The 27,480-nt window shown below is 36.1% G+C and overlaps 1 long non-coding RNA gene and 1 pseudogene across 1 annotated transcript; one reads left to right on the top strand and one right to left on the bottom strand.

Moving 5' to 3' along the window:
- The first annotated feature begins 299 nt into the window (after positions 1-299).
- LOC136825939 (zinc finger MYM-type protein 1-like) lies at positions 300-3,021 on the top strand (annotated as a pseudogene).
- A 12,121-nt stretch (positions 3,022-15,142) lies between these two features.
- LOC136825938 (uncharacterized) lies at positions 15,143-21,176 on the bottom strand. Its single transcript, XR_010849485.1, has 3 exons — positions 21,043-21,176; positions 17,594-17,818; positions 15,143-15,386 (listed from the first exon to the last, which is right to left on the bottom strand). It is a non-coding gene; the product is annotated as an uncharacterized lncRNA (long non-coding RNA).
- Positions 21,177-27,480: the final 6,304 nt, after the last annotated feature.

The raw sequence follows: 27,480 nt of genomic DNA, 5'->3' as shown, positions 1-27,480 counted from the left end.
ATTAGTTATTCTTTGTTCTGTTTTTCCCACTACTCGGGTGGCGAGATGGTTAAATAATGACCGTTGCAACTGGTACTTCCATCCCATCTACTGGAGATAGGATAAGATATTATCTTATCCTTTTAATATATATACAGACTTAATGTATGTGCATGGGATTATGATTAATATCTATATGTGTGTGTATGAATATACGGAACACCAGTGTGTGTGTGTGTGTATATATATATATATATATATATATATATATATATATATATATATATATATATATATATATATATATATACACCGATTGTGTGCTTGATGTCATAGCCAAAGAAGCCAAGTCATCACCCTTCTTTGCAGTAATATCTGGTGAGACCAGAGATGTTAGTATTACTGAGCAGCTCTGTGTCTGCATTAGGTATATATGTCATAGATGAAACAGTAAATGAGAGGTTCATAGGATTCCTTTCTTTGAAGAATCTTGATGCTACTTCTGTAGCTAACGCGTTGTTAGAGAAGCTCCGTAATCTTGGCCTGAATATTAATAAACTAATAGCACAGTGCTACGATACAGCATCTGTAATGAGTGGCAAAATCAGTGGTGTATAGGTACAAATCCGAGAATCTGTGAAGAATCCATGCTTTTATGTACCATGTTCTGCACACAAATTGCAGTTAGTCGTAACTCACACAGCTGGCTGCCTGCCAGAAGTAGCAGAATTTTTAATTTGATTTCAGGTCTGATTAACTTCATCCGTGGTTCAACCTTGCGCCATGATATATTCATAGACCTCCAGGAAGACAAAAAATTGTCAGTTCTGGAACTTCCAAAAGTGTGTCAACACAAATGGGAATACAACCATAAGGCCCTTAAGTCAATATCACAACGCTATGAGATTTTGATGGATACTCTAGAAGATTTGTCTAACCATGGAAGATCTGGTGAAGAAAAAGCCTTAGCTAATGGATTCCTACAAGCTTTAAATAAGTTTGAGGCAGTCTTTCTGTTGATTACCTTTTCTGAAGTATTTGATGTTACAACCCCACTATCAGAGACATGGCAGAATGAGAATATGGAACTTGCTGCAGCACTTAGCATGGCACAAGAAACACTTGAAATTATTAGTGACAAAAGAACAACAGACTACCATGTTAACACCATTTGGCAAAAATCAATTGATTTTGCTACTGAGAGAAACATAACTTCAACTTTCCGTCAGCCTTCAAGGAAAAGGAAGCCATCTTCATGTCAGTTGGAATCCTTTGTAATCGAAAGCACAGGTCAACGAGACACTTTTGAAAGGGTTGAGGACGCAAAAGCCTACTGTAAAAGGTCTCTGTATATTCTCTTTTTGACAAAGTACTCAGTGAATTTAGACAAAGATTTGATGAACCAAGATGTATCCTCCTTGGTGTAGCTGTTTGCCACCCATCATCTCCAAAATTCTCAAATGAAAATGACTTGCAATACCTTGCTGACCAGTACTCAATTGAAAGGGAAAGCCTCCACGCAGAACTACTTATTGCTCAGAGAACACTACAGGATGATGTGAAATCTATTTCTGATGCTTTGGATAAACTGAAACCAATGAAGGAAGATTTCACCACACTTTGGAATTTAATGCATTTGGCTTTAACTTTCCCTGTCAGTAATGCCAAATGTGAGCGATCTTTTTCTGTCTTCAAATTGGTCAAAACTTACCTCAGGGCATCAATGGGCCAGGAACGACTGACCAGTCTAGGCACAATTTCTATTGAGAAAACTGTAGTGGATTCCCTTGATCTTGACAGGGTAGTGGATAGATCTGCAGCTCTCCCAATATCTTTACAGTCAAACTCAGGTGAATCCACCACAAGGCGTTTATCTCGAATTTAATTAAGTTAGATGTAATATACTTCATGTAGGCTAATCAATGTGGTTTATTATTCTATTTTCATTTCTTTTTTTTTTTTTTTGATGAGAGAAGTAGCTCCTTATTATTTTATATTTTTAAACAGTTTTGTTCTTCTGTAAGAACAGTGAAAGTATATATGCAGAGAATAGTTTCATCATAGTATCTCATGTAATATGCTACATATATAAATATATGTAATACGCATGCAGTACTCCAATTTTTTTTTCACTCCTGCTCATCTACCAAGTTACCATCTAATGGTCACATCAAATATATGAAGCTGGTAGGGCTCCAGCCCCGCCAAAATTTAACCTCTAGTGACGCCACTGGTAAAGTCTGAAATTGTGAGTGCTCCTACATAGTTGTAACTTGTAATGAGAATGATTGGGTGAGAATAAGTGTTTTGGCGTTGTGTGCTGCGGTGGCGTTGCGTTAGTTGTCATTAAATTTCAGTGGTTTCTTTGAAGTTGAAGGCAGTCGTGTGGCCCACGTGTTTCGTGTTGAGGGCACTTGGATTGTAGGTTCGTTAGTGTGTTTTTTTTTGAGGGGGTTTTGTGTGTATGTTATGTGAGGGTGATGATTGGGTTTTGTTTTTGTAAATAAATTGTAAAAAAAAACCTGGTACGTGTCTCGTTTGTCCTTGCATGGGGGCTAAGTCACTATCGTAGATCCTGGGTTGGTCGTGCAGTCTATCAGCACAACAAAAATCAGTGACGTCTGTAAAGGAAATTCCCGACATTCCTTCCGAATTGTCTTTAATGAGTGTTAGAGTATTCTTTACTAATTTTGATTCTTATGTATATGAATATACTTCGCTTTTATTGCTGTTTTTACTCGAAATATTACCAAAATACGTCTTGTGCAATCTCATTAAACCGAAGCGTCAGATTTAGTTGAATTACCGCTGTTATATCTAAAGAAAACGTTACTGTACCAAGGAAAACATCAAATCAACGTCATGAAAATAAGGGCAACTCTTAAAACCTCTGTTGCCTTATTAGTAGGCGTGTTTTCGCCATATTTCGAACGAAAAATGCGCTGTATAAAGGAAAATATCTTTCCCACATCATCCTGCACTATTAAATAAACACCCTATACTGATTAAATGTGAAAAAGTACGTTATAGGATAAAATACAACAAAACTATCGTTTCATTTCTGCGAAAAATTTAAATTGGTTCTCTTAGTTGCCGACACATGACGTAAGCCTCGATTTTTTAAATGAAATTATAGCAAAGCCCAGCGTTCTTTGCAGTTAAGCCCCGCCCACGGCTTACGTCATGACCATCCCTTAGAGCTAATTGGCTGCCAATAGTTTCGAAAAGTTGGTTAATCTGTGGTTCTTTTCATGTTCATTAATATTGCAATGGTTGTTCTACCGAATTAAATTACGTTCTGCAGGTTATCAAAAGGAAACGTTATATTATCCCCTGAAATAAAATCGTAATACGCATCTCAATAAAGGCGGTTAAAAAAAAGGAAAATATGAACGAAGTCAGGAGTGTTCCGCGATGCTACAGTGTTGTGTTTCGTAAAGGTGGTTCACCTGAATATGGAGGTGACACGGGGAATGTATGCATTCGAATCGGTGCACTTGAATCACTGGACAATGATAATTACCGTCTGATATTGCCAAGCGTGTTCACCATTCTAAACTTAAACACAAAGACTTTCTCAGACCTATGCAGACTGATATTTCATATTGATTTCAGGAAATTTTACTACATTTTAACAGTCATAAAATCGATTTCATTGCATTCGTTCACACATTCGGAGGGATGACAAGCAGTGACTGCACTCTACAAAGCCTGTATATGACTATGTTTAACTTAAAGTTTTACAGTATAATAGGCTGTACGAGTAGTAATGGATATAATTTGCTGAGAATTTTCTTAAGGACGTTATCTTCTTTCGAAATAACAGGATCATAAAAATGGACGTAGACCTATAATGTCCTATGTCTTTTTGTCGGTTTACGCAGCTCATGGTGTTTGTATTATAGGCCTATCTTATACTCAGTCGTTTTTTGTTGTTATTCTTATTTTTTTATGGTGCTTGTAGTTTTGTGTCTTCGAAAACTTTTCATTCGGTGACCTACAACTGCAGAGTAAACATAGACCTATTCATAAAATACTGGTGAAAAGAATTATCTGCTTACTCTTGTCAATTGAAATTTAATCATTTGTTTTAATTAAAAGTAATCGAGATCTTTATGGATATAGTCTACGCTAGAATATTCTCCTAACAACAGAGAGAGAGAGAGAATATTTACTGGCTCATGTATCCTTTTGTCCAACAGGGTAACCTATAAGAATGCCCCCAAAAGCAAATGAATATCATGGGCTACTCGCAGACTGGTTTGGATCCTCTCATACATAACTTTTTCAGCTATCATTTATTTTTTCTTATTTCGTTAGGCGTCTTATGGTGCCTTCCTACCATAGCCTTCATTTTCATGGAAACGCTACAACAGCCTTATATTTACTCATCACTGTAATATAATTTGTTATCCCTTTTGTAAATTTATTTTCAATATATTTCATTGAGAGCAGTTTGATAGTTGTGTGTAAGGCTGAGACAGTCCTATGATTGATCTGTGTGTCATTGGCTATGTGCTCATAAGTTTTACTTTTATTCTCTGTGGTATAAGTGGCGTTACAATTACTATGGCCATCCACGCATGTCTGTGCATGTGCACTTGCTTATACGTGTGCATTCCACTTTATATTATGCATTATGTATCGTGGAGTTGAAATTACTATATTAATTAAAATTTACTCTATTTCCTACAGATACGGGAAGAAAACTATTTGCGATAAAAAAATTGACGTGTAGGCCCATGCCCTGTCATGTTCTAAAAATATAAGAATGTGGTCCTATGACCTGTCAGTGCCTCAATATATAAGAAATTGATGTGTAGGTCTATACGACCTGTCATTGCATCAAAATATAAGAATTTGATGTGTAGTCCTATGACCTGTCATTGCCTCAAAATATAAGAAATTGACTTGTAGGCCTAATCTCGCAATGATATTAACATTTGACATGGCTGCATAAGTCTATGCTTCATTTCAATTAATGTGGCCTATGTGGGATTGCTTATGTAGGCCAACACCAATTTAAAAAAAAAAAAAAGCAAGATGCTTGTGTATTTAGGCTCCGCATGATAAATTAAAAAAAGATGCACAGACTTATAGCTTAATATATCTTTTACCGGAGATATCAGTTGCATACTTCACAACTCCGGGAACTCAAATCTGTGGTGTCATCATTCATACCCGACGCTCAACATGACCAAACGGAGTCAAATCCGTTCTGGCAATCATTTGGACTGCTAACTAGTGTGACGTCATTCACCCCTCGAGAGCTAACCAATCACTGGCGTGCAGTGGGCGGGGCTTAGCTGTAAAAAGAGCGGTGGACTCTGCTATAATTAGGCTTCCAGATCCCCAAAATAAGGTGTTAGGCACCAGCATTACTTATCTAGTAGTTGGAATAATGAAGAGTAACCAACATTTTAAGGATTTAGGGGCTATTATAGACGCCATCTTTGAAATCAGACCTTTAGCATGGTCAGATTGTGGTAGATTTTTTATATGTTATTAAGCATACTGCATACCTGATACTACAGTAGAGTTGAGAGACCTTTTGTAGCCATTTTTTGGGGGTCTAACCTTATTTTCAGCCGACTATGAGTGCAACTGATGTTTGGGTTCCTTTCTAGTGAACCATTTTCGTTTATTTTGAATACAGTTATCCATCTGACATAATGATTTTTCATAATTAAGTTAGCTGTCAGAGTAAGTTGCACAAAAGGGTTTCAGTCTTTCCCCGTTTTGCTTCGACGATTTTGTGTGGAAGGTTCAGTGAATGTGAAGATCATTTCGTATGATACATTTCGTAGTGTTTCTGCTTGAATATAATTTAGAACTTACACTTAAGCAGAAACTTAATAGAAACGAAGTGACATGTTGAGTTCTTTAAGGCCTAAAACCAACCCTTGAGTACTCATAAGAGTTTAGAGAAAGAGAGAGAGAGGAGAGGAATAGCCGGCACTTCTCACTCTCATGCGTCCACTCCACTTTGTCCATTTTTCCCCCGTACGGTGTTAGTGCCTCAGTGCACATCAGGTGGTGTACTGCAGGCAATACTTACCGTATTCTATGCAGCGTCCCTTCGGCCCCTAGCTGCAACCCCTTTCATTCCTTTTACTGTACCTCTGTTCATATTCTCTTTCTTCCAACTTGCTTTCCACCCTCCCCTAACAATAATATTGATCCATAGTGCAACTGCTTTGAGGTTTTTCTCCTGTTTCACCTTTCAAACCTTTTTACTGTCAATTTCCCTTACAGCGTTGAATGATCTCGTAGGTCCCCGCAATTGGCCGTTGGCCTAAGTTGTATACTCCATTTTATGTTGTCTTTGTTCACCACACTGCTCATGATCAGTGGTCTTCAATGGCATGTACACTCAAACAGAAGTTAATTAAGTTAGGTAAAACCACAAGCCTTCAGCTACACCAGTTGAAGACACTGCCACTAAAATATTTGGCTAAAAAAAAAGTGACCGGTTGAGTCTCCCGCACGCACCCACTTGACGCGCTTCTTCGCAGTGTCTTTAACTACTACAAGAGTAAAGTTTAAATCGTGTGGATTCAGTTAAATGTCCCTACATGACGTCATTTCTTCGAACACTTAGTAATAAAAGAATGAACGATCAAGTACTTGGCTACGATGTTTTCGAACCTTCCATTCGCGACTTCGTCAAGTGGTGAGGGACAGGCTGTCTCCTTCTGCAATGAGGGTGAGGCTTCGAATGTCGCCATTCATATTAGGTTTTTATTCATTTAATTGTTCATATTATAAATTATCTATGTGTATATATATGTACATACAGACGTATAATACATGCTCATATTCAAACAAAACAACCTTTAAGGTGTTCGTTAGGAAGAAGTAAGAGGAGCTAAAGCGAAATGCAGAAAGAAGAGATCGCTTCTTAAGGAAGGAAACAAAAATGAACACATTAATAAATAAACAGATAAAAATGTAGGTAAATGATTAGAATACAAGAGAAATTGTAAAAGGTTTTCAGGGCATTATTGAACTTCAGAATCCTCTCAGGAGAGCTTTCAACTTTCTGATTATCCTACACAAACCAGTGGATGAAAATGTCCTGTCAGCTACAATAAACTTTTCCCTTCCTTCAAACTGCTGCTGCTGCCCTATTTCATCTTTCAGTGGATCTTAATCTCCTAACTTTGTTGGTTTTACCTCCTCAGCCAACTAATGACAGGCCCGTGATGGTAGGAGCTATAGCCTGGATGCAAATCATTTCCAAAACTTTCCAAAATTTCCAAAAGTTACTCAACATTTCATGCCATAGAGCAGATAATTGTTTTAATTATATTGGCTTATTCCTGTACATGAAAGGCTGAATAGTCTATAGACTTGGTCTACAAACATTAACAGGCAACCCATTCGTAACAATAATATGAACCTTCAGTTTAAAAATAGAGCCATAATTACGCCGACGTAGGCTAATGCATTAGAAATGTGTGAACTCGAAATGACGGTGTTGTGACCTTCCATGCTCTCGCTTCCGACTGGTCGGGGCTCAGGCTGTGAGCTGGCACGTTTTTGCTACCTGAAACCTGTACAAGTTTGGATTCAGATATATTTCGGTGTCATTACAAGTGTGTAAACACATTGATCGTTTTTATTATGTTATCAGGTTCAAAGCACGAAAAAGTTCAGTTTAATTACGAAAGAGAGCCACACAAGAGCAGGACATCTGTGAACAAAAAACATGACGCACTCTGGTCTCTGCGCCACGCACACACAACACGTGTTTCATCACTGTCACTAACCATAAACACATTCACACACAACGCATACACACGCACAAATACACACACAAACATGATTATGTATAGCCTATATATATATATATATATATATTTATATATATATATATATATATATATATATATATATATGTGTGTGTGTGTGTGTGTGTGTGTGTGTGTGTGTATGTATATATGTATGCATGTATGTATGTATGTATAACTGAATCACTAAAATATGGAACGTGATGAATATATAAATAAAGATAAAATCCACGAAGGAAAGGGAAACACTGGAGTGCTGAGAGGCCTTTCGACTCTTTCGTCCTTTACTTAGCTTACTAAAGAAATATAAAAGCAAGTTTATAAAGAAAGCTCATATAAATGACAGATGGGGATTATAAAGGAAAAATATGTACCTGGAATCCAACACAACTGAAGAATTAGCAGAACTGCCAAAACAGGGTTAAATATTTAAGAGGTTTTACAGAGGATTAGGATCAACCGTTCAGAAGCAGGGCAGGACAATTAGAAGATTATACAAGGAAGTGACTGACCACCCAAAAAATATTGGCACAACAAAATAATTCTCTTTTTTGTAAACAATAATAATTTTTGCAAGATGAACATTTTTACAAATAAAAAATTATTATATAAAACATACGGATACATAGGAAATATATATAAGGTAACTAATTTGTAATGAAGTCATTGATTTTATCTTTTAGGTCATTCTTGAACATTTTTCTAATACAGGGGTCCAAATAATACGTACCAGGACTAAGGTTAAAATTACAGCTGGAAGTAAGCTGGATAATAGCGGACTCCAATAGATTTCTTGAAGAGAAATCTTTCGATCTAGCAATCACTGAACTTTCAGTCCAATTTATCCTGTGAGAGTTTTCACTTAAATGAATGAATATAGCATTGGATGCTTGTCCAGTTTTGACGGAATACTTATGTTGCTTAATACGCACATCTAAATCTTTGTTAGATTGGCCAATATAAAAAGAGGGGCAGTCCAAACATGGAATTTTTATATACTATGTTGTTGTTTTCTTTAGGGCTATTTTTTATTAACATTCTTTTGAGAGTGTTATTATAAGAAAAAACGAGGTTGACATAAAAAGGTTTTAACAATGATTTATGTTTTCAAAACCACTAAAATAAGGCAAGCTAAGAATGTTCTTAGGGGTTTCTTTCTCCATGTTACTTTCACTATAAAACTTTTTGTGGGCTTTGTTATAACAAATATCTAGTATATGTGAAGGATAACATAAATCTGTCCCTATTTTTCTTATGTATTCAATTTCTTGATCCAAATACTGGGGACTGACAATGCGCAAAGCTCGTAAAAACATAGAAGAAAAATTTGATATTTTGATGTTAAGATGATGGCCTGAATGAAAATGGCATTGAAATGGTTCTCTATGTATTAAAACATCTAAGAAAGGGAGGCAATTGTTATGCATAATGAGGGCCACGTTTTCTTTTGCCATCCTGTTTCCTCTTTTGAACTGCGTAGTCATTACCTTCTCCAAGTCTCTTTCGGCTGCGCATTCGACCAGAATTCAACTCAAGTTCCTGAAGAAGTGCCTTTCTGAGCAAGTGCTCCCTAAATCCTTGCTACCACGCCGTTTAAGAAGATATGACAATCACCCATTCAACGAATTCAGTGCCATGATGTTAAAAGGCCACATAGCAGCCGCAAAGCAAGAGGAGAAAGAAAAATTTAAGGAATTAGAAAAAGCCAGAATTGCATTCAGTCATTCTATCCCGGCTGATTGGAAGGACTCGCTGCGACAAGAAATTGATGGAAAACTTCGTAGGACTACAGATGCCCTAACAAGGAAACTCGACAGAAAACTAAAAAATCTTATTGATAGCAGTGACTGGACTAACAGTGCACGTAATGATTGTGCTATAAATTTATCAAGTAAACAAAATAAGTGAAAATGTTGTGAGTGCACTCGGATATGGTTCATCCTTCTTCGTATCTAAAAGACCCTCTGTTTTAAGAATTGCGTCGTCCTTATGTATATTCGAAAAATATTGTGATCTTCCTCAAACTCATGTTGACATAATTAAAGGCAGTGTTTATGGAGCTGCGAATGTTAGGCATGAAAGTAATTTCCCTGCTCGCTATAAGAAAAGCTTGACCGACATTAATAAAGACAATACAATCCACATCACAAAAGCTGGCAAGTCGAATAGTATTGTAATTTTAGATAAAGCTGACTACATATCACGTATGCAAGCCCTACTGGATGATGATACGACTTACAAAAAACTAACAAAAAATCCACTTGATCAAGTCATAAAAAGTTTCAACAGCACAGTGAAAAAAATCCTTAAAGATAAAAAAGAACTAATAGGTCAGTTGTCAGTAAAATTTCCCTCGTTACCTTACTTGTACGGATTAGTAAAAACACACAAAGAAAATAATCCTATGCGGCCTATTATCAGTACTGTTGGCTCAATATCATATAAACTTTCGAAATATGTTACCAAGCTCTTATTCCCGTTACTTGGATCTATCTCAGATTCTCACGTATGCAATTGTCTAGATTTAGTTGATAAGTTAAACAAAATCACTTTTTGCCCCACTGATAGATTCGTTAGTTTCGATGTTTATTCTCTTTTTACTAAAGTCCCTATAGATTCTATTTTAGAGTATCTTAGTAATGAATTAACCAATCATGAATTACCTCTACCTGTAAGTCATATTATTTCACTCACTAGGTTGTGCATTTGTGATTGTAAGTTTACATTCAATGGTGAATTTAACAACAAATATTTGGTATGGCAATGGGCAACCCTTTATTCCCACTCCTCTCAAACTTGTACATGGAATTCTTTGAAAAACGATATTTACCTAATATCATTTATACTCCTTTAAAATGGTATAGGTATGTTGACGATATTTTAGCTGTTTTGCCTGCCGGTATTGATGTAAATGATTTACTCTGTAATTTGAATAACCAGGTACCATCCATTAAGTTTACGTTAGAATTAGAAAAAGACAATTGCCTCCCTTTCTTAGATGTTTTAATACATAGAGAACCATTTCAATGCAAATTCAGTATTAATAGGAAACCAACCAACAACTTAACTTACGTCCATTTTTATTCAGGCAATCACCTTAACATCAAAATATCAATTTTTTCTTCTATGTTTTTACGAGCTTTGCGCATTGTCAGTCCCCAGTATTTGGATCAACAAATTGAATACATAAGAAAAATAGGGACAGATTTATGTTATCCTTCACATATACTAGATATTTGTTATAATAAAGCCCACAAAAAGTTTTATAGTGAAAGTAACATGGAGAAAGAAACCCCTAAGAACATTCTTAGCTTGCCTTATTTTAGTGGTTTTGAAAACATAAATCATTGTTAAAACCTTTTTATGTCAACCTCGTTTTTTCCTATAATAACACACTAAAGCTGGGCCAATCTGTCCTTAGATCTGAAAAATGAACGTATTGTTAGAGGGTTTTTTGGAATAAGTTTGAAATTAACTGCTGGTAATTCTCTATTTAATAGGTTAATCAACTTGTATCGGAATTTATTATTGTAAATAAATTAAAGGAAATTTTGCATAAAAAACCAGTTTCGGGACTTTATACACCAATGGACAACTGTGTAATTTATACTGAAGAAATTTCTTGAGGGATCTATAAAAGTACTTCACTGGAAAACTATTGTTTTTAAAAAATTGTATAAGGAAACTAATTTCTTCGTGAAAGACGCCCCAAGAGGATGTCAAGAAAAAAGCCCTGTGGAGGAGAGTGGATATGGAATTTAATTTAAAATTAAAGTAACAAGAACTATAAAAGTTAATTCCCAGACCTGTAAAAGTACTTTTCCTGAAAGTACTGATATGAAACCCAACATCATCTCTGAAAACTTGTACATCTAAAAAGGGGAGTGTTTTAAGCTTCTCTCTCTCTACTGTGAAATTAATATTTGGATGTTGGGTATTAATGAAATTAAGGAACGAATCAAGGTTAAAATCAGACTTAAAAAGGGCAAACGTGTCATCAACGTAACGTCTATAAAATAAAGGTCGATAGGTGGAAGGATACTGGTCTGAAAAGTGAGTTCATAAAAATATTGGCAAATGTGGGGCCAAGTGGGGTCCCCATTGCCATCCCTTCTACTTGCCTGAAAGAATCATCGTTAAAAATGAAGGCTGTGTCCAGCACAGCAAAGTCTAGCAACTGTTTAAAAAGAGGTCTGCTAAAATTGTTAAAAACATTAGGAATAATTATAATATATATTTCGTTTTTTTTTTAGCCAAGCATTCTTTGAGATATTCTGGGCAAGTGTAAATGCAAAACAGTGTCCACGTATTCAGCGAGTCAGTGCTGACAAAAGCCCATCATCAGTCTCGCTTCCCATGGAGACAAGGGGCATCGTTCCTTGGTTGATGTTCTGGCTATGTCACCGGAAGTCATCAAGTTCCGGTAGAGCATTTGTTCATGAGTCCGCTCTCATGGTGGGTCATAGGAAGTGTGAATTTTCCATTTTGAGTACAGGCTAGACATTCGGATCTTGATTTCATTGTGATAAGATCCGCTTTGCTGGAAGATTTTGTGTACTGCCTGTGAGGTGAGCTGAGACTTATTTTTCAAAAACCTGAATGGGTTTTAACAACTTTGTTTGACATGTGCTGCTGATTCTTTGCACTGTTACCGTGCTTTGAAATCTTTTTCCCCGTTTATTCTTATTTTCCTTGTCTCTTTGATTTTTATTGATTACCCTGAATTTTGATTGTGCCATGTTTTATTACATGTATTTCTTTTGGGGTTGGTAACGTGGGAGATATCCCCCATTTATTTTTTCTCTGTGCCTGTTTTCAAAAGTTTTTTTCCCTTGTATCCTCAAATGTATTGAACAGAGGTCAAATAAATGGAGGGGAATGTGACTTATCATGACTTCGGTTGTGTTTGACTTATTTTGACTCGTATGTTGTAGAGACTCACTTAGTGGAAATTGATAGCACTATTGTTATTCTTACTTGGTTATTTTTTGGGTTACCAATTCTGGGATGTAGATATTCCCATTTCATTTCCATTTGATTCCAAATCATTTGCCATGTTAGACTACTGAATAAATTATGTTTTTGTAGACATGCATTTGTTGAATTTCCTTAGTTTAGTTAGTGACTTGGATGTCAAGAGAGAGGGAGGAGCTGAGCGAGTGAGCTGTGTGTGTGTGTGTGTGAGAGAGAGAGAGAGAGAGAGAGAGAGAGAGAGAGAGAGAGAGAGAGAGAGAGAGAGAGAGAATGCACTAGCCCAGTGTTCACGTTGGCCAACACTACCGTGATTTCTTTCGACATTTCAGTTAATTGCGTCATTGACCTTATAACGGATGTGGTAAGAGGTTTTGACCTAACGTGACCTCGTATAGCACATAGATATTAATAAATAGATATACATATATATATGTACTGTATATGTATACATACATTATATATATATATATATATATATATATATATATATATATATATATATATATATATATATATATATATATTCAAGAAGAGACTGAGACGAATTAAGTAAATAAAAAAAAATCCATATATCATATAGTAAAGAAGCTTCAGTGCTGACATGGGAACAGGGAGGAAAAGCAACCTGAAGGAGGATACGACAAAGACTGAGAAATCATGGAGTATAGCCGACAAAGTGTGAAAATTAAAAATGATTTGTGTAAAATCTGGTTGAGAGTTGCTTGTCCATCATTTGTGCTGCAAGAAGTGAGAGGCGTGGTGATGCATGGAGGGTGGCCAAGTGTTTATTTTTTAGATGGTTTGATCGTGTGGAAAGAACGGGAATATACGTTGGAAAAGGTTAAGCAACAGCCACTGTATACAACAAACTTTAGGTGAATTAATATAACACAGGAGCTTTCATCCTTCACCAAGATCCTCTTCAGCTGTGTTATATTTATTTATTTACTCAAACTATGTTGTATACAGCAGTTTTTTTCTTAACCATTCAAGACAAACACTAAGACTGTGTTTATATCACTGGGATACATTTCAAAAGCTAACACAGGAAGTCTGACGCTGCCTAGCCTTGTGTGTGTGTGTGTGTGTGTGTGGGTATGTGTTTGTGTGTGCGATAATGAATCCAAGTGAAAACCTAAGCAGGCAATTAGGAGATTCCAGAAGCATTTCTTTTCCCGAAATTATCAACCTATAGCCAATTGTAACAAGTAAGAAATGCGTCGAAGTTTCTTCGGCGCAGTCGAGCTTTCCGTACAGCCGCTACATCATATAATCAAGACCGCCGAAAATGGATCTGTCTTTCGGTGATCTCGGTATAATGCTGCATGAGCCGTGGCCCATTAAACTTTAACCACGGCCCGGTGGTGGCCTATCCTATATCGCTGCCAGAAGCACGATCATGGCTAACTTTAACCTTAAATAAAATAAGAACTACTGAGGAGGCTAGAGGGCTGCAGTTTGGCATGTTTGATGATTGGAGGGTGGCTGATCAACATAGCAATTTGCAGCCCTCTAGCCTCCTCCTCAGTGGTTTTTAAGATCTGAGGGCGGATAGAAAAAGAACGGACAGCAAAAACGTGAGGACAGACGACCAAAGCCGCACAATCGTTTTCTTTTACAGAAAACTAAAAATGGGGAAACTAGCAGATGATAATAAGTTCATGCTTTAATTAACACTCGGCCTAGGAAACCCAGATAATCTCTCAGTATATTACTGTTTCTGCCTTACATCAGCATTAGTACTCTATTTTGGTTACTCATTTGCTGGTTGGCCTGGATTCCCATCAACCATTGGAACACCATAACTCAACCCAGGTGCCCTGTTGCATTATTTAGTAAAGAAATAGCTTGCATAGAAAGGTTTGTTCAGATCTTGGATGTTCTTGACTAAAGATAATACTGTGATCTAGAAGAAGTTCTTGAGCACCCAGCTCAGTGGTCTGGTAAAACTAAGGTATACTTAACTTAGCACTGAATAAGATATATTGGTACCGTTTATTAGTCTTATATTTTATTTTGACTTCTATCAGTGCTGTTGCAAAAGGACAGCCTATCGAATTTGTATCAAGAACTTTGGATACATAAAAGGTTCTGTAATGATGGAAAAATATCATAGACAGAATTTCTAGAGCAGTTCTGTTTTGTCACTCGACTGGTTCATTTGGGATAGCCCTTGAATCGGGGTTGGAGACACAGGAAATTGTCCACATTTTTCTGTGACTTCAGTGGTCAACAGTCTTCTTTATATTCTCATGTATACATAGCAATACCAAATTATGTAAGAAAGAAAGAACTAGTATAAATTTAACTGAAAAGAGAAGTCTTTTGACACACTTCAAGTAGAAGAATGGGAATGAAATCATAAGGAGATACAATGCTTGCTATTTATTTGCAGAATAATTTGCAGCTTAATATTTCACAAAACCCATTTTAAGGAATCAAAAGAGCTTACAATTTCTGATCATCATGAAAAGAATGTTTTCAATCAAATTATGATTCTTAATGAATCGCAATCTTCTGCATCTTAGACCAGCCTTGCACCTCTAGTAGGAGTAGGAGACAACGCCAGTTTTCATTCCTCTGCTTGCAAAGGTTAGCCCTTTGTGTTTGGAGGTGCTTTTGTAGGTTTTTGGGCTTTTCCTGAAAAAGATAAGATCATAGGCTTCAAAAACATGACTTCTGGAACAAGAAAAATTTAAGTAGTATATTTAAAAATACGCAACATTCATCGCTATGCTATGATTAAACTCTTAGAAGGATTTTCATATTATGAGTAGGCGATGACACTTACCCATCAAGTCTGATGAAAATCAGTCAAAAATGGAAAAAAAGAGACTAAAAGGAATAGTGATAACGACAAAACCAATGAGATACGTCATGCACAAATGGTGATGATCCAAGAGGGCATCCTAAATGATTGGCCATGAGAAGAAGTGGTCTTCTGACCAGCTGAATAAACTGGTGTTATTAACGTCAAGGCCTAACAGAAAATGGAAAAGGAAGGGGATGGGTGAGGAAGTGGAGAGGGAAAGATAGGAGACTAAGAGTGAGGAAAATCAGAAGCAGTAATAAAATACCGAGGTGGCGGCTGAGATAAAGAAAGTCACCAAACCGCCATGCAATCCAAGTATTACTGACTTCCACCGAGCACAAGTGTGAAGTGGTGGTTTGTTGAGTAAAGAACCTCCATTTCTGAGAAGAGGGAGATCCTCTCTTGAGTCTCCAGAGAATGCTGCCAATAAGAGTCCCTTTGGGAGACTGAAGATTTAGAAAAGAGCTACCAAAGGAAACTGAGACCTTCAGAAGAAGCAACAAAAGAAAGCAGGGACTTTAGTAGATGTAACAAAGAAAAGGATCTCCTAAAGAAGAGGTGACAAAGGAAAATACAACCTAGAGAAGACCAATGATCACATCATTAAATCCTGTTGAGAAGAGGAACAAAAGGATAAGGCATTCACGACTCGATCGAAACTAGAGATCTAGCACCAGAGGGTTAGGACAAATTGATTTCAAGGTTGTCTTTTTGGACCTCAAGTTTACCATACATGTCACCCATTTAAGTATGTAGGCTACTCAGGATCCAGATTCATAAATTAGGAAAGGGCAAGACAAGGCCAATTGCGGATGACAGAAGAAGGAAAGAAGTAAGAAGGGTTAAATAACCACAGAAATGTAAGAATAGAAGTAATTGGGAAAGCCATTCACAAAGAGGGGTGAAAGAGTACAGTATTTGAAGAACCGTAACCCTGACAACCACCACTAACAACGATTAGAACAGAGATGCTGCGTTTTCAGCCTCAATAAATAGTAAATAGTTGAATAAACAGTAGCAGAACAATAGACAGAGAATCTGTTCAAACTCATAATCAGGCATTAGAAAGATCAACATAAATGGCCAAAAGGAATGGAGCAGAATTTGTGGTTTTCTATATTTTTGCTTTGACAAAAATAAAAGCAATAACATAGTTTGAAGAGTTAGGATAGTCACCTTTGTTCTCTTCAATATAAAATATGCACAAATATTCCCTTGACTCCATTTTCCCTTTATTTTTATAAGGCTCTGAATGATAGTAATGACCAAAATTCGTTTGTTCCTTCATTATCCTGAGTACGATTTGTAATCTATCATATTAGAAGGAGACATGCAACGCTACAGTTTCCACAAAAATGATCAAGGAATTCACAGGACATTCCCATAAACGTTTGCATCATGTCCACACCATTTATTAAGCTCTAATTCTAACATAACCACCATAAGTCTGCCATGATGGCCATCTTGCATGAGTCATAATTGCATTAGCAAAATACCATAAGATTAGACTAAAGGACAAGGTGTAATCATGACCGACTTCGTCTGTTCAGACACCTTCAGAAGCCCAGGCACCATGGTTTGATATTTCCCTGGTGGCATATAGCATTTGAACATCACGTGTTCCTATAACTTTATGTAGTAACCGCATGGTACATACAACGTTTCTAGTAATGGGAGACCTGGAGCCTGAAGGTCACCTTAGATAGAATATGCTCTACTCTACCAATTCTGCGAAATGCTTGAGAGACACTCGGCATTAAAAGTACAGGTAGACACCCTTAACAGATAGAAATATCTGGCAATATCTGGCACTGAACAGTCGTCCACTGAGTGAATTTCAACTTTCAATCCTGCACAGCAACTTTGGAAGAAGAAAATCTGAAGTCATGTCAAAATGAAGAAAGTAAGAAAAATGGAAGCCTATGCAGCCACTGATGAACAGCTCAGAAACTTTTGTGGTGTGGCTAAACAATCTCTTTTAAATCACTGAGGTTCTTCTCATAACAAACATCAAGAAAATAAGAATCTTTCTTACCATGGCCATTACTGTGACCACAGCCGTTACTGTGACCATGACCATGGCTGTCACCGTCACCGTCACCGGGGCACTGAGGGCACTGGGGTCACTGAGGAGGATTCACGCAACAGCTACAGGTAGAACCGAAGCACAAGTTGAGGACCTGTCCTCCGCACACGTGGGGACCGTCGTTTCGGAAGCAGTAACCTCCGGCAGATATGCAGTTGTATGTTCCAGCGCAAGCTTTGGTCGTTGATGGAAGAGCAGCGTTTGTCAGTGTTGTTGTTGAATAATGAGTGTATATCGTACAGTACAAATTACTGATGATCAGTTCATAACTTGATCTGGAACAATAACTATATATATATATATATATATATATATATATATATATATATATATATATATATATATATATATATATGTATGTATGTATGTATGTATGTATATATATGTATATATATGTATATATATATATATATATATATATATATATATATATATATATATATATATATATATATATATATAGAAAAAAGGAGATGTTGGTGCAGCCAGACCACAGAACACATCAGGTAAGGATGACGAAAAGAAGGTTGTTCATTGATAGGTCATACATTTATTACACCGACGCTTTCTGTAATGACATTGTTACATTCTCAAGGCTAAAAGAGAGAGAAAAAAATGTACAATTTAAAAATAAATGGAATATACATTTTTTTTTTCTTTTTAGTCTCACCATATTCTGTACATGTATATTAAAACCCCCACCCCCAAAAAAAAAGATTTTAAGTAAAAGCACCTGTTAGACCAAACGCTGGAGACTGAATGACCAGAAGAGGAGAGAGAAGCAACAAAGAAACCCACTCAAGCCAGATACAGCTGTACAGAGGTGTGTGAGTTCAATTTGGGCACTAACTGCTTAATGAATAATGATTCTAAAATGAGCAGTTCATGAAAAATCTTGTTTGACCCAAAACAGAGAAGTCAGAGTATTCGATATTGGCTTTGCATATTTTAGCATAATTTCTGATGGTGGAAAATTCAGGACTGGACAGTCTGCTACCAGTGAGATGGCTAACACCTTTGTGTGAATCAGCCCTGACCCTCAGCAATCGTTTAGTATGTCCCCGAATTACATTTGGGGCAAGTATATTTATACACGACTGAAGTTCACATTATTGGGCAGAGTCTATCTCTAAATTTAAAAAGAGACCCTATTGTAAAAGGGTTTTTCGGAATGAGAATGACTTGTAACATGGTAAAATGTTTTCTATTGTAGACTTAATATTTTTTCCAAATTTATCGTCTTGAATATATGGTATACTGGCATAAAGTTTCTTCCCTGTCACAGCACTAATAACAGGAGGAGCAGATAGTTTCCTGTTTAGGAATTTTTTGCAATATCTATAAAAAAAACTTTATACTTTAACCTCGACATGGGAATCTTGAATATATGGTATACTGGCATAAAGTTTCTTCCTTGTCACGGTACTAATAACAGGAGAAGCAGATAGTTTCCTGTTTAGGAAATTTTTGTAATATCTATAAAAAAAAACTTTATACTTTAACCTCAACATGGGAATCTTACCATAAAGAAGTTTCGTTTTTACATAAATATTTTACTGACAACTGGTTTCCATCTCATATTTTTATAGATACTGCAAAAATTTCCTAAACATGAAACTATCTGATACTCCTGTTATTAGTACATTACCAAGGAAGAAACTTTATGCCATTATACCATAAATTCAAGACAATAAATTTAGAAAAAATATTAAGCCTGCAATAGAAAAACCTTTTAACATATTACAGGTCACTCTCGTTCCGAAAAAAAAACCTTTTACAATAGGGTCTCTTTTTTAATTTAAAGATAGACTCTGTCCAATAATGCAATCTTCAGTCATGTATAAATATACTTGCCCCAAATGTAATTCGGGAACATACGTGGGATCTTATTACTGACAATCAGGGCTGATTCACATAAAGGTGTTAGCCATCACACTGGTTGCAGACTGTCCAATCCTGAATTTTCCAACATCAGAAATCATGCTAAAATATGTAAATCCAATATCGAATACTCTAACTTCTCTGTTTTGGGCCAAACAAGTTGTTTTCATGAACTGCTCATTCTAGAATCGTTATTCATTAAGCAGTTAGTGCCCAAGTTGAACTCACACACCTCTGTACAGCCGTATCTGGCTTGAGTGGTTTTTTCGTTGCTTCTTCCCTTTTCTGGTCACTCAGTCTTCAGCTTTTGGTCTAGTAGGTGCTTTTACTTAATTCTTATTTTTTTTTTTTTTTTTGCTTTTTATAATGTACATGTATATAATATGTTGAGACTCTAAAGAGAAAAATTGTATATTTAATGTATTTTTAAATTGTATGTCTCTTTTCTCTCTCTTTTAGCCTTGAGAATGTAACAATGTCGTTACGAAACACGTCGATGTAATAAATGTATGACCTATAAATGAACGACCTTCACTTCGTTACCCTTACCTGCTAAAAATAAATAAATAACAAAATAAATATATATTATATATATATATATATATATATATATATATATATATATATATATATATATATATATATATATATATATATTTTATACATGAAGGTGAGACTAGCATAATGAGCAATCTGTTCTAGCCCAGGACAAAAGAAAATAGGAGAGGGAGCAGACGGAAGAAAGTCAAGACTGATACCCTTAACAGAATTCACAGACCTGTCTTTTCAGGGGAGGGACGTTTTAGGAGTTAGGATAAACAGTCAAAATCTATGGCAAAAGAATTAGCTGGATTGCAGGTCAGGTCAGATGACTTGGTACTCTTTAAAAATGCGAGATTCCCAAGGACCTTAGGACGAGCAGAAAGACGGTAGAGGCATAGATTACCAAGGGTAGGGAAGGAGGAAAGTGGATATCGAAAAGAGTGAGTTGAATAAGAGGGACCCATTTCGCTAGGGGACACATTAATTCTGCTTAAAATGGGTGACTCAAAAAAGGGGGGACACCACTTCCTAAGCCAAGTCAGCACAGAAGGCAGGGTTGCTATCCTCACCTCCAGTAACTATATTAAAGGTGGGAATAATCAACACACACACTCACTCACTTTTGTAAAAGAATCAAATTTCCAGCTCACTTTGGGACCGAACTCAGGAATCTCAAATGAAAGGCAAGGGCGCTACCAACTGACCCACAGAGAGAAGCCTTGAATGAAATTGGAGCCTAAGTACTTCAGTACCTGGGCCATTCCTTGAACAGGTTACCATCTGCATACCAGCGAGTTTTACTCAACCTCCCGACCTCATTAGTGACAGCATTTCACTTGAAATTGCATCCGTGCCTTTCATTTGAGTCCTGGGTTCGATCCCGATGCGAGTTAGAAATTGCATTGAAAGTAGTCAATGGAAAATATTCCACAGCAAATTTTTAGATCAAAGATTACGATTGAAGATTTACTAACCTAGCATGCAACAGGTACAGTTGGTTCCACTGCATCTAGTTGAGTCGAGAGTGCCATGGCAGGTGCTGGATTCTGAAAGATCGATGCATGTCCCACCCATATACTGACATTCAGGTAAAGTGGTGCAAGTACCAGTAGCTGAAAAGATGAAGAGATATTAGATGATACAGGCAGGCATGCACAAAGGGAAACAAAAGGGATTCAGAATGTATATACACACACACACACATATATGATTATTATCACTTCTGTACGTGATTCATTTATCACACATAACCACAGGTGAAAAATAAGAAACAGGGTGTAGGTCCTGACCGGTTTCGACTTTATTTCCAAGCCATTGACGTCAATGGCTTGGAAATAAAGTCGAAACCGGTCAGACCTACACCCTGTTTCTTATTTTTCACCTGTGGTTATGTGTGACACACAGATATATATATATATATATATATATATATATATATATATATATATATATATATATAAAATGCATATATAATATGTATGTAATATGTGTGTGTGTGTTTTGAAAAAAGATTTCAGTTTCCATAAGCACAAGGCAGAGTTTGTTCATTACATGCAGCACTTTAGCCTGCTTCAAACATTCATCTACAATTGTACCAAAAATGGTGAGAGAATAAACACTTCAGTTAAGAGAAAGTCTTGAAGCAGCTTTTGTTGAATGAAGGCTTAGAAAGCATATTTGTGGATCAGCGAGGTTCTCAGTGATTCTTGAACTAGAAAGACCAATTCTCAAACAGTTCATGACCTGAAGCATTTGTTAGGGAAAGTCATTCACCAGGAACACAGCAGGTGCAAATTGGAGAACCGCAAATGTCATATTGAATTTCTTTGCGAGCATCGGGGGTCACGCAAGCACCTCCTACACGAGCCAGCAGCTGCTTGGCTTCGTGAGAATGATATTATGTAACAGCAGTAGTTCTCCTTTAATTGTTTCATCACATCAAAGGAAAGTATTTAGAATATGAGCACTTCCCAAAGCCTTGTCAATATGGATCAAAGAAGGAGTTTCAGATGACACTACCCAGTTCCGACATCAATTTAAAAAGTGCAACCGTGTCAAAGGGGACCCCTTTGAGTCTCTGTCATATTTTATGGAATTAAAATCTGGGAACGAGTGACTGAAAATAACCTCCTGAATTAAGGCCATTACCTAAATCCAACCATTATCGATTAATGTGTCAACTGTAAGAATGAGTGTTTATTCCTGAATACTGGGACTTGGGGAAAGTTGAATATTTTTTTATAACAAACTTCCAACATCCCAAAGTGAGGGGAATTGATGTGGCATTAATGAAGACTCACATTTATCATGTCTCGGTGTTGATCAGTAAAAGCCTAGAGTTATGTATATGAGCAAGCCTGTATTTATCAAAATACAAAAATGAATAAAAAGGGAGCTTCCCACCGTTCGCACGACGCTCCCCCTCCTCAGTACTACTGTAGTCGCCATGGACGGCAGCAAAACGGTTTATCAATAATACAACTTCCCTGTGGGATTTGCGTTCTTGGTCCGGTAATCAGTTAGCCTAGTGGATGACTGGTTCAAACGCATATTTCCACTAATTATTATTATTATTATTATTGCTGTATATCAGGTCCACAGTAATATTCAATGGTATTCTTGTTAATTTTATAAAAAGTTACAAAAGGTTGCAAAAGCTTTCGAACCCTGTCCTGGGTTCATCTTCAGTCGAACTAAAATTATTGACATAATAAGTAAATATGTTAGCTCCGGTTTTAAGTGTGGAACCAGTGGACGACCTCAACGATGTGTTTTTCCAACGGACGAGGCGACAAGCAGGACGGTCAACTATCCAACTAGGTGATTGCTTCTCCTCTTCTTATATTCCGCGTGGCTATTCTTCTGGATCTCCTCACCCCTGTTGTTGTTCTGCATGAAATTCATTGTTAGCGGTGACATCCTCGGTATCCCAGCTGTTATAAGGTGTCTGCGGGGTGATGTCGGCGATAACGGCAGCATCAGACAAGGAAAGACGGAGCCTGTCCTAACATTAAAACCTTTAATAAATGTTTTGATTACATTAAAGTTAACTAGCGGGTCCTCGTTAACGAACGACTTGTTTCCCTTAAATGATTCTCCTATATTTATGGCGGTGCCCTCGACTAATCTTCTTATGTTGACGTTGCTACTTTTGTGAATGATGTTGGCTCTATTCCAGTCCGGTCTATGATCGTTATTGAATGCGTGTGTAACTGTTGCACTATTTTGAGAATGTAATGAGAAAGCCCGTCTATGTTCCACTAAACGTGTTTCTAACCCTCTACCACTTTCTCCGAAATATTGACCTTTGCAGTCTTTACATGGTATTTCGTATACTCCTGGTACTATGCTATGGGGTTATTATGATTGTTGTTGTTTTTATTAGGTTATTTCTTATCGTGTTGGTATATTTGAAAACAATTTTAGTATTATCCTGGCTATTATTTACATATTTACTTATAATATCTATGTTAGGGTTAAAAGGTAAGGTTAAAAATCTATCCGGTTTTCTTCTAATGTTATTATCCTTAGGGCAATAATAAGTCTTGCGGGCACGTGAGATAGCCTTTTCAATGAAGTGGGAGGGGGTACCTAAGGCTTCTAAAGTTGCCAAATGAATGTGATGTATTTCGTCATCTAATATATTCTGGATCAAGCTGCAAATCTTGAAGGCTCTGTAATGCAAAGTTCATTATTAAGAACTTTTGATAATTATTATGAAAAGAATAAAAATGTAAAAGTAACTTTGAGAGTTGGTTGTCTTCCGATGGAACAAAATGTAAATTTAAACTTTTGTCTACTCGAATCTCTAAAGATTAATATGTCTAAGAAAGGCAACTTGGTCAGTTTCTATTTCACGGTAAATTTTATTGATGGTAGTATGTCATTTGCTATTTCTACTAATTTAGTTAAATTTCTTTCTGTCCCTCTGATAATTGCAAAAATGTCATCAACATATCTGACCCACAAAGAGGCGTGGTTTCCCTATCACATCTGTTGAGAATATCTCTCTCTACGAACTCCATACAAATATTGGCTAAAACTGGGGATAGAGGGCCCATAGCGACCCCTTCTTTTTTGCAAATCCTTGATTATTGAATTGAAACACCTTGGAAGATATGCATAGTCTTATTAATGCAAAAAATTGGTCAGTGGGTAGGGGAATTCTATATTACCTTGTTCGTATTCTTCCTGGAGCTTAGAGATTACATAATCTAAGGGAACGTTTGTGAAAAGTGCCGTAACGTCTAAACTTACCATTATGCCATCAACCCATCCCAGTTCTCTGACTCGTTGTATAAACTGGTAAGAATGCTGTAGGTGTGCATTACAGAACTTTCCTAGGAACTGGTTTAAAGTTTGGGATAACCATATCGCCAGATTACTGTGTGGGGAACCACATGTAACTATAATGGGTCTTAATGGGCAGTCAGGTTTGTGTACCTTAAGACACCATAAAAATATATGCTACATGATGGTTCCCCAGAGAGAATTAACTTTTAATGTCAGGATCATCAAGAGAGTGGTTAACTCTTCCCAAACAATAAACCAGTTCCTAGAAAGTTTTCTAATGCACACCTCAGATTCTTACTAATTTATACAACGAGTCAGAGAACTGGGATGGGTTGATGGCATCAATGGTTCTTAGTTTGGATCATTACGGCACTTTTCACAAACGTTCCAGGATATTTAGATTATTAATCTCTAAGCTCCAGGAAGAATACGAACAAGGTAATATAGAATTCCCTTAAAACCCACTAACCAATTTTTTTTGCATTAATAAGACTATGCGTATCTTCCACGGTGTTTCAATTTTTATCAATAATCATTTATTTGATTATATGAAAAGAAGGGGTCGTAAATATTTCTCCCTCTGATCCCCAGTTTTAGCCAATATTTGTATGGAGTTCCACAGAAACCCGATATTCTCCGTCAGATGTGATAGGAAACCACGCCTTTCTTGTGGGTCAGATATGTTGATGACATTTTTGCAAAATCATCAGAGGGACAGAAAGAAATCTAACTAAATTAGTAGAAATAGCAAATGACATACTACCATCAATAAAATTTACTGTGGAAAATAGAAACTGACTCCAAGTTGCCTACTTCTTAGACGTATTAAATCTTTAGAGATTCTTAGTAGACAAAAGTTTAAATTCCACAGTATATAGGAAGACAACCAACTCTGAAAGTTATATACATTTTTATTCTTTTCATAATAATAATATCAAAAGTAATGTAATAATGAACTTTGCATTACGAGCCTTCAAGATTTGTGATCCAGAATATATTAATGACGAAATACATCACATCATGGCAACTTTCAGAAGCCTTAGGTACCCTCCCACTTCATTGAAAAGGCTATCTCACGTGCCCAGCAAGACTTATTATTGCCCTAAGGATAATAACATTAGAGGAAAACCGATAGACTTTTAACCTTACCTTTTAACCCTAACATAGATATTATAAGTAAATATGTAAATAATAGCCAGGATAACACTAAAATTGTTTTCAAATATACCAACACGATAAGAAATAACCTAATAAAAACAACAACAATCATAATAACCCCATAGTACCTAGTACCAGAGTATACGAAATACCATGTAAAGACTGCAAAGGTAAATATTTCGGAGAAAGCGGTAGAGGGTTAGAAACACGTTTAGTGGAACATAGACGGGCTTTCTCATTACATTCTGAAAATAGTGCAATAGTTACACACGCATTCAATAACGATCATAGACCGGACTGGAATAGAGCCAACATCATTCACAAAAGTAGCAACGTCAACATAAGAAGATTAGTCGAGGGCGCCGCCATAAATATAGGAGAATCATTTAAGGGAAACAAGTCGTTCGTTAACGAGGACCCGCTAGTTAACTTTCATGTAATCAAAACATTTATTAAAGGTTTTAATGTTAGGACAGGCTCCGTCTTTCCTTCGTCTGATGCTGCCGTTATCGCCGACATCACCCCGCAGACACCTTATAACAGCCGGGATACCGAGGATGTCACCGCTAACAATGAATTTCATGCAGAACAACAACAACGGGTGAGGAGATCAAGAAGAATAGCCACGCGGAATATAGGAAGAGGAGAAGCAATCACCTAGTTGGATAGTTGACCGTCCTGCTTGTCGCCTCGTCCGTTGGAAAAACACATCGTTGAGGTCGTCCACTGGTTCCACACTTGAAACCGGAGCTAACATATTTACTTATTATGTCAATAATTTTTAGTTCGACTGAAGATGAACCCAGGACAGGGTTCGAAAGCTTTTGCAACCTTTTGTAACTTTTTATAAAATTAACAAGAATACCATTGAATATTACTGTGGACCTGATATACAGCATATCCCGTTCTCGATCTAGAGAAGAAAGACCTAATTATTATTATTATTATTATTATTATTATTATTATTATTATTATTATAATTATTATTATTATTATTATTATTATTCAGAAGATGAAACCTATTCATTTGGATCAAGCCCACAGGGGCCATTTAATTGAAATTCAAGCTTCCAAAGAATATTAAGGTGTTCATTAGGAAGAAGGTAACGGGAAACACAAAGGGAAAAGATCCCACTTATCAAAAAAAAAAAATGAATTCATAAATTGATAATATGTACAGCCTGACTTTGAAATTAAATATGTCAGCTGTGAGGACATTCATTTTGAATCAAGTCTATAAATACAAGTAAATGAGAATGCATACTGTCTGAAACACAGGTAAATTTATATATATATAAAAATATATATATATATATATATATATATATATATATATATATATATATATATAACAATTTATATATATATTAGAAATAATCAACACGCAATCACGTGTGGAACAAAATAAATTTCTGACTCAAAAAATATAATCGAAAAAAGGTCTTTCAGTTGAAAGGAACAATGATGAAACTAGGCCTAGTGGGCAGTTTTATGTTTACTTTGTTAGATAATGATTTGAGCATTGTACAACACACTATTGAAACAAAAAATCGAGAAAGCGCTTGATACTCCTTTCTTTTATTTTTGGGACTGTGTGTTATATATATATAAAAATATATATAGTTATATATATTCTATATATATATATATATATATATATATATATATATATATATATATATATATATATATATATATATTATATATAAATATATATATATATATATGTATATATATATATGTATGTGATAAATATATATGTATATATATAAATAAATAAATAAATATATATATATATAAATATATATTTTAATATATATGGAACTTTATGTTACCTCTGATGAGAAAAGAATACCAGGTTGTAAAGCTTTCTTCACATACTGTAATTTTAAACTCATTATTTTAATCGCAAACTGTAATTCTGTTGACACATCAATAGTGTATATATATAATAAATATAT

Source organism: Macrobrachium rosenbergii, chromosome 40, assembly GCF_040412425.1.
Source record: "Macrobrachium rosenbergii isolate ZJJX-2024 chromosome 40, ASM4041242v1, whole genome shotgun sequence".
NCBI lineage: Eukaryota > Metazoa > Arthropoda > Malacostraca > Decapoda > Palaemonidae > Macrobrachium > Macrobrachium rosenbergii.
Note: the sequence above shows the minus strand (reverse complement) of the source record. Positions and strands in the feature narration are given on the sequence as shown.